The sequence below is a fragment of the Vanessa tameamea genome, chromosome 27 (genome assembly GCF_037043105.1).
Source record: "Vanessa tameamea isolate UH-Manoa-2023 chromosome 27, ilVanTame1 primary haplotype, whole genome shotgun sequence".
Lineage (NCBI taxonomy): Eukaryota > Metazoa > Arthropoda > Insecta > Lepidoptera > Nymphalidae > Vanessa > Vanessa tameamea.
This window is the reverse complement of record NC_087335.1, coordinates 1,451,965-1,461,152: the sequence shown is the minus strand read 5'-3', so window position 1 is coordinate 1,461,152 and position 9,188 is coordinate 1,451,965. Positions and strand designations below refer to the sequence as shown.

Genomic DNA, 9,188 nt, shown 5'->3' with positions numbered 1-9,188 from the left:
AAGTCAGATATGTGGATGTCATTGGTTGCAAAAGAGATATATGGAAAGGCTTAGGAGAGGCCTACGCGTATATATACAACATTAACACATAGTATATTTCTTTTCAAACTTTAGTATAGGCTAGAATAACTCATATAAAACTTAATTGTTGTAGAAGTAAAGGCTATTTTTTTAATTTTTGTATGTAATTTATAAATGTTAGGTTTGTCTATCTGTGGTCGTCGACTCTAACAGACTATATTTATGTCGTTATTGTTAACCGCTGCTAAATTCGAATCAAAAAATCAAAAACATCTTTATTTAACATAAATGCATCATACTTTATTGACTGTCAAAATTCTACCACCAGTTCGGAAGGAAACACCTCAGATTTGAGAAAAACCAGCAAAAGAAATTTTGTGGGACGATTTTTGGCAGGTTTGTTTATATATGATTTATTTTTAAAACGATCTAAAGGCGATCGTTTTATTCGTAAGGCGTGTTATAATCTATAATAATCTTTACTAAACAAACGTTCATTTGACTTTTTAACGTTACAATAGAAAAAATTATACTTGGTGGTAGGGCTTTGTGCAAGCCCGTCTGGGTAGGTACCACCCACTCATCAGATATTCTACCGCCAAACAGCTGTATACAGTATTGTTGTGTTCCGATTTGAAGTGAGTGAAGGTGAGTCAGCCGGTGCAATTACAGGCACATCATCTTAGTCATTGGCGATGTAAGGAAAGGTTAATATTTCTTACAGCGCCATTGTCTATGGGCGATGGTGACCACTCATCATCAGATGCCCATGCTCGTCCGCCAGCCTATGTAATAAAATAAAATATTTTGAATGTTTTCTGGGCTCCTATTGTAAAAGCGTATACATTGTTCCACGAAAGATTTACTAACCCTGTGTAGTCGTGTAACAGGAGTAACCTGTTCCTTGTATTGAGAGCGTTCACATCACAATTTCTAGAAAATTCATTTATACTTTTACGAACATACATCACGCTGTTAAGTATATACTGAGACGCGACGTTACTTTTATAACGTTAACTTCTTAGTGAAGCTTTTCAAAAATTTAAAAGGTGACTTAAATTCAAATGAGAAACGAAAATATGTTAATTTAAAATGCGTATAAACGTTAAACCTTTATTATCAGCAAGAAATGACAAGTTGAATATCTCTAGTGAATTATTTAATCAACTAATATTATAACGGTGGAAATTTATGTGTTTATTTTTTACATACACGTTTATTATTTACTCGTTCACAAAAAAACTACTGAAAGGATATCGATGAAACTTTACAATAATATAGCTAACATCAGAATAACACGTGTGCTATAATTTATTAAGATACTGTGTGAATAATACCCGACAACCAACCCTAAATACGCCAAACACTAAACCCATCTCAGCAGTTTCTCTTGTTTACCTTAGATATTTTTGTCACTGTTAACATAGCCTTTAAGGGTCCGTTGTAGGTCGTTATTTGTAATAATTTCTTAGTTATTAATTGAAAATTAACAAGAAAATTCAATAATAAATCCTCGCTCATGTCTGGTGACATCTTTTTAGTGGTAAGCGTGGATTAATGATCATCTCGACTTTTTATTTAAGTAAATTTATTTATTCGATTGACTCAATACTTAACGATATAAAAAAAAATATGTGTCGTGGAACACCAGGTTGGAACGAAGTTTATTTTGCTATATATTATGTATTATATAATATACATACTGAAATATGTTATACATATAATAAAATTGGAGTGTCTGTTTGTAATATTAAAATAACCGCTTCTTACTAAATGCATATGTATGTATACACGGTACATATACCAAAAAAACATTTTTTTTTTACAATTTTTGTCTATCTGTCTGTTTGTTTGTTCTGGCTAATCTCTAGAACGGCTGGACCGATTTTGACGGGACTTTCACTGTCAGATAGCTGATGTAATAAGGACTAACTTAGGCTACTTTTATTTTAGAATTATATACAAAATAATGATAAAGTCACGCTGCAATGTCCAATACTGTCTAGTAACGCGCGCAGCCCTCGCGCTCGCCGCCACTCCGCCGACACGTCGGATCTTACCGACGACTTAATATTACAAAAGTTGCCTTAATACAGAATTAATAAGTTCTACTAAAACCTGCGAATTGCACAATAACTTTTTTGTTAAATCCAAACGCGCACGAAGTCGCGGGCACAGATAAATAATGTTGATTATAGTTAATTAGTTTTATATGCGTCTATATGTCACATTATTCTCGGTCTGGTATGGGTTTAAAAAAAAAAAAACAAAAATATGTGCAGTACGTCAGCCTCTATTTTATTAGATATTAGGAATTTATTTGCGTTGCGTTATCTTCTCTGCCATTTATTTTAAACGGTGATTGCAAACTTTATTTTGTTTCTGTATTCATAAGACATTTTATGTCATTGTGAAATGGAGATCACAAAGGATGATCAAAAACTTTATCGCCATTAAAACAACACGAAAAAAACATAACAAATGACGATAATTTTTTTTAACACAATTAAATGTGGCGTTTGTAACATGCCATATTAATTATTAATAACGGAATATCAATTTAAACGTCGTATAACGGAGTGGCGTCGTTTTAAATTAATTACAATTTATTATCGGAAATAAATTAACGTTAAAATAAACGCGTAACGTGTTTAAAGTCGCTTGAATCATATTATGTATTGATAATATTTATAAGCATATTTCTATCATATTTTTTTATATAAAAAAAACCGTGTGCGTCTCGCGACGACCGACAGAAGTGATAACTTAAACTGTCCGAAATACGGTTAGCGCTGTGGGTTAGAGCGAGAGAGTAGGAGGAATACCGGGGCCGTAACGCGTTACGTAACGAAGCGGTTTACCTTCCCAAAAGAAGTTATTCCTATAAATATTTTATGTGCATAATAATTATTAACATTAAGGTCTTAACTATATACAAATATGAATAAAAATAGTTACTGTGTAAAACATGACTGCGTGGAATGGTGGCAAGAATGCTAGTAGCATTTTCCCCATTTAATCGATCCGATCCTCTGGGCAATAAATGAACCTGCCTCCTGTCACCAGTGAAGGCAAGGTTTTCGCACTACTACTCCAAGGTAGAACCGCACATATGACAAAGATATAATTTGGAAATTTTGTTTTTCTCAGCCTTTAAGCTGGTGTAAACTACATTCACGGATATAAATCAAGTGAATGCAGTATGTGGTGTGTGTTATTTATGTATGTAATATTTATGTGTAGTAATTATGTTGTGTCAGACTCTTCTAATTGCATGAACTTTCTTACTATTCTACATGTGTTCAAGATAGCCGCCTTCTGTATTGGGATATAAAGGGACTCATTTAGATCTAATAATTTTAGACTGTGGAGGAGATGGTTTGGGACGACACCTGTTGTGGAGATAACTATAGGGATGATGTACACTTTTTCTTGTTTCCAGATTCTTGTAACTTCTTCCTTGAGCTCATTATATTTATTTATTTTTTCAGCGATAGTTTTCTGTAGATTGTGCGTATTGGGTACTGCTATGTCTATAAGGTAAGTGACTTTATTTATTTTGTCCTGTAGAGTTATATCTGGTCTGTTATGGTGAATGGTCTTATCGGTAAGAATGCCTCGATCGTAATACATTTTGTGTGTGGCATTTTCTAAGATTGTTTGTGGTGTGTATTTGTAATATGGCGTTTTTGTGTTTTGTATAAGTTTGTGTTTGAGTGCTAGTTTTTGATGAACGATATTGCTTACTTGGTTATGTCTATGAGTGTAGTCTGTCTGTGTAAGGGTTATGCATGCTCCTGTTATGTGTTGTATGGTCTCTGGTTGGGTATGACATTTACGGCATTTATCATTTGTGATAGTGGGATCTTTGATAATATATTTTTTGTAGTTTTTCGTGTTAATGATTTGGTCTTGGATTGCTATAATGAAACCTTCGGTTTCTGGGAAAAGGTTTCCTACTTTGAGCCATTTGTTTGATGCTATTGTATTAATGTGGGGCTGTTCTAAGTCATGTGGGTGGCGTCCGTGTAGTACCTTCTTTTTCCAGTTTTCTAGTTTTTGCTTTTGAGGATCATCAATACAGTCATTCATATGATATCCTTGCTCACTTAAATTTAATGGGGTGTAGTTAATGTCATTTACAACTATTGCTTTATGTATATCACTAGTGCGAGATTTTAAATGAAAGAATGTTTTTAGTGTATTGATTTGTTTTTGCCAGAGATTATAAATATCTATCAATCCCCTTCCTCCATTTTGTCTTTTGAGTGTTAGGCGCTCTATTGCAGATTTAGGGTGGAGATTATTGTGTTTTGTTAGAATTGTGCGTGTATTTCGTTCTATTTGTTCTATGTCAGTTTTAGTCCATTTTATAATTCCAAATGAGTATGTCAGTATAGGTATAGCATATGTATTAATGGCTTTTATAAGATTTTGCCCAGAGAGTTGAGTTTTACATATAACGTTTATTCGTCTTTTATATTCTATTGTAAGTGTATGTTTGATTGATGTGTGATCGAGTCCTTTAAGTTGATTATAGCCTAAGTATTTATATAAATCTGTTGGTTCCATAGCTGTTATTGTATCAGAAGAAGTTATTGCGTAGTTACCCGGTTTTATTTTTCCTTTTATTATATGTATTGTTTTGCACTTATCTAATCCATAATTTGGAATATTATTATATTATTATTGATACGTAAAGTGTAAACTTCGCATCGAACATTTTATATGGAGTGCAGACAGCTAAATCTCTACATAGTATTAAATTGTTTAATTTAATTTTATATCTACATAAGTCAATCTCGCGACAAGCTTCTATATGTGAAATTACGTCATAAGTTAACAGTAAAACTTTTAGTGTAGAAGTTTATTTTTTATTTTTAGCGCATCTAAAACTTTTAATTTATTTTTAACTTTTTTTGTAATCAAACTCGCATTCGTATACTCACTAAGTCCTTTCATTTGATACCCATACTATAGACAAGCACTAAAAACGAACTCCGCCATATTGGTATACAGTTACGTCACTTTAGCCCTTTCATTTGATACCCTATTGTAGGAATAAAGTTACATCGCAGTGGTAAAGCGCTTAGATTTTTTAAACAGAGCGTATCAAGGTTAATATGTATATGACAAATTTAAAACCACCAAGGATTTTAACTTTCTTAGCCGGGAAAAAACAATATTTTTTTTTTTTTTTAGTTATTAGTCATAGTTCAATGTAAGCCGGAAGACCCGACGGGTAGCCAGTCTTGTATATGATATAGATATGTCCATTGTTTACATATATACTATATGTTAACACGAGTAGAACTTAAACATCTATAACCCATTTTATTTTTCCCTTTTCGTTGTAACAGTGAAAACGATTTTCCAGCTTAACCTAATTTTCCTATCGCTCGTATTTTTCAAATAATTCAAAAAAGCTATTGCGTAGAATGAAAATAAAAATTTATAATATCATAAGGCTTTGTAACGGAAACTGTGTTCAATTTTTTTTTATTTCAAATAATTTAAATGTAAATCAAGTTATTATTATTAGCGGTACATTATTTTTTTTCACGATATACCCATTGGTATGTCACCACAGTCCATACACATTAGCGCTGTAAGAAATGTTTAACATTCCTTACATCTCCAATGCAATCTAACATCTAACATTTCCAATAAATAATTATGTTCCGGTTTGAAGAATTAGTGAGCCAGTGTAACTACAGACACCAGGTACATATTATAATATTGGACAACATCACATACATTACTCTGATCTCAATGTAAGTAGGTAAAGCACTTGTGTTATGGAAAATCAGAAGTAACGACGGTACCAGAAAATACCCAGACCCAAGGCGACATAGAACACTAATGAACTTTTTTCTACATCGACTCGGCCGGGAATCGAACCCGGCACCTCGGAGTAGCGTACCCATGAGAACCGATGTATACACTACTAGATCACAGAGGTTGTCAACATATCAATAAGTATTTGATGATTATTTTTGTACTGGGCTCTATATGGTTTCAAGGTGTTTAACAAAAGATTTAAACTAATGTCAAAAAATATTTATTAATACATGTAATTTTAGTAGTTCGGGATGGCAAAATAAAATTATGTTTTACAATGATGCTCCAATCTCTCTACATTTCTTTACAATCCCTCAAAATCATCCAATTGTTTTCCTTATGACAGCTCAATCATTTTTAAAATAAGAAATAGTGTTACATGCCAGTATTAAATGTTATTCCATATAAAATAATTGTATATATTTATAATATGTGATATTATTAATGATATAATTAATTATAATATCCTATGACGTAGCACCGTATGGAGGCTAGGGCTAGTCTCTAACATACACTTATTATACTGTACAATCTATATTCATAAGTTAGGAGAGTAATTTTTGAAACGTCTAACCGATATAGAATATAAAATTGAATCAGAAGATATAACTCAATTCGGAGAAGGTTTTAGTATATTGGTGATATAAAGCGTTACACTAATATAAGGATTTATTTGGTGGTAAGGCTTTGTACAAGTCTGGGTAGGTACCATCCACTCATCAGATATTCTACCGCCAAACAGGAGTACTCGGGCACAAGGCAGATAACAATTGTCGTCCATAGATCTATTATAAATATATATTTAAATAAATTTAATTCGTTCCTCTAAATTGTCAAGCAATTGTAATATCAATTAGCTTTTAAGCAATTTCAACATCGTTTCCGTAGTGTAGCGGTTATCACGTGTGCTTCACACGCACAAGGTCCCCGGTTCGATCCCGGGCGGAAACAGCTTATTAATTATTTTTTTACATGTTATTATTTTTATTTATTTTATTTTAGTTATTTGTATAATTAATACATTCACTAATTTCAATTAAATTTAAATAAATACGTAATGACCAGATTTTTATAGTGTGCTCGAACTACGTATTTGCTGTGTCGAGATTGACATAATAATTGACAGACTAAATGGATGCAGGTCTCTGATTACATGGCCCTTTGAAGCAACTCACTATTGGTTGATTTGACATGCCTTTATATGCGAGTTTATTCTGATGGCACCATGATAAAGGTTCATGAGAAATCATAGATGTATATCCTTGGAAAATGACATGGGGCCAAAAATAATTTTACGATCTCCGTGGTCGAGTAGTGTGTACTCTGGTTTTCATGGGTACGCCACTCCGAGGTCCCTGGTTCGATTCCCGGCCGAGTCGATGTAGAAAAAAGTTCATTAGTTTTCTGGGTCTTTGTGGTACCGTAGCTACTTCTGATTTTCCATAATACAAGTGCTTTAGCTACTTACATTGAGATCAGAGTGATGTATGTGATGTTGTCCAATATTTATTTATTTAAAAATATCTTAAAAAACTTTTTAATACTTTTTTGAAATGGAATAATAATAATTATTAACAAAATAAATGTAAACTCTAAATGTATACTAGTTTCTGTCTGTGGTTTGGCTCGCGAGGAAAGGTGTTTAGTACATTCCAGGATAACAAGTAACCTATGTGCCTTTATATATTCTTTATTGATCTATCTCAGTTCTAGAGTGATTGAGTAACAAATACTCACATTTATATTATAAGTAAGGATAGCTAGTATTATATATAGTACTAGCGACCAGCCCCGGCTTCGCACGGGTGCAATACTGATACTAAATACACTACAGAATGTTTTACAACGTTCGCAGTTTTTCAGTCATTAGACGATACAAACCGCTATGTCCCTGCGTTCTAAATCTGCAATATCTTCGAAAATATTCATTGAAATTGCATGCTGTAACGGGCCATATTGATCTATATTAAATGCACAATGTATTTAAGGTACTTAATTGGATAAGGATTAATGTTCTATTGCTTAAAATTGCTTCGAAAATAAGCCATTATTTCTCGTAAAAAGAAAATGATAAAAAATGGTTATTTTGGGTACCGGACTTTTTTGTAGACCTTTTTAAGGTATACAGTGCTGTAGTACATTATTTTGATCTATCTCGTAGGGCGTAGCCAGTGTTTGCAATGTAAGCGCAAAAAATGTATTCATTTACGACATCACTTTAGAAACCTCTAAAATAATCAGTGTTTCTCTACTATATTGTGCATGTATTATACATATAAACCTTCCTCTTGAATCAATCTATATATTAAAAAAACATAAAATCCGTGTAATTTTAAAGATCTAAGCATACACAGGGACAGACAACGGTAAGCTACTTTGTTTTATACTATGTAATGATTTTTATATTGGATTAGTATTTTTTCCAGTTTCGGATCAGATCGGATCACACGATCCCTAAAACACGGATTGGTGGTGCTAGTTTTTTAGTGGGTATTCCGGTGTGCTGGGGCTTATCAGACTTTCTAAGCATCGTCGAGTAACACACACACACTTCATGTAAAGAAACGCTCAAGAGCGTTTAGCCATAGAGGTTTTTTTTTCAGTTAAGGTTTATAATCATCAGTGCATCAATTTATATATTTAAAAAATCTGTTAAAATATATTACATTGACAGCCTGTAAATTTCCCACTACTCTGCTAAGGCCTCCTCTCCCTTTGAGGAGAAGGTTCTCAGCATATTCCACCACGCTACTCCAATGCGGGTTGGTGGATACACATGTGTCAGAATTTCGTTGAAATTAGATACATGCAGGTTTCCTCACGATGTTTTCCTACACCGTCGAGCACGAGATGAATTATAATCACTTCAGTGGTGCTAAAACTCGCAATCATCGGTTAAGATGCACGCGTTCTAATCACTTAAATAATAATTTAGACGACTTAAATTAATTTTCTTGTATTGTAACATTTAATTATCTTAAAATATTGATATAGTGTATAGTAATCATATGATTAAAAAATATAACTCCGCCCGTTGTACAACACATCAAATATTTGTATATATTTTTGTTTTTATTTTTAGTATTCTTTTGTATTTTATTGTGTTTAGTGCTATGATTTCTGTATTATATATTTGTGATGTACAAAATAGTATATTAATATTAACATTATTTAACAGTATTACAAAAAAGGCTTCTCGTTCATTAGCACCCATTATAAGGAAAGCTTCAATTCTATGATTATTTTTTCAATTTATTCATATTGAATTCAAATCAGTTCTATCATTAAAAAAAAATTATACTAATTATGAAATATTGACATAAAAA

General features: G+C 32.5%; 1 non-coding gene across 1 annotated transcript; it reads left to right on the top strand.

Annotated features, from left to right (window-relative positions):
* Nucleotides 1-6,740: 6,740 nt before the first annotated feature.
* Trnav-cac (transfer RNA valine (anticodon CAC)) lies at nucleotides 6,741-6,813 on the top strand. The gene has a single exon. It is a non-coding gene; the product is annotated as a tRNA-Val (tRNA).
* The last annotated feature ends 2,375 nt before the right edge of the window (nucleotides 6,814-9,188 follow it).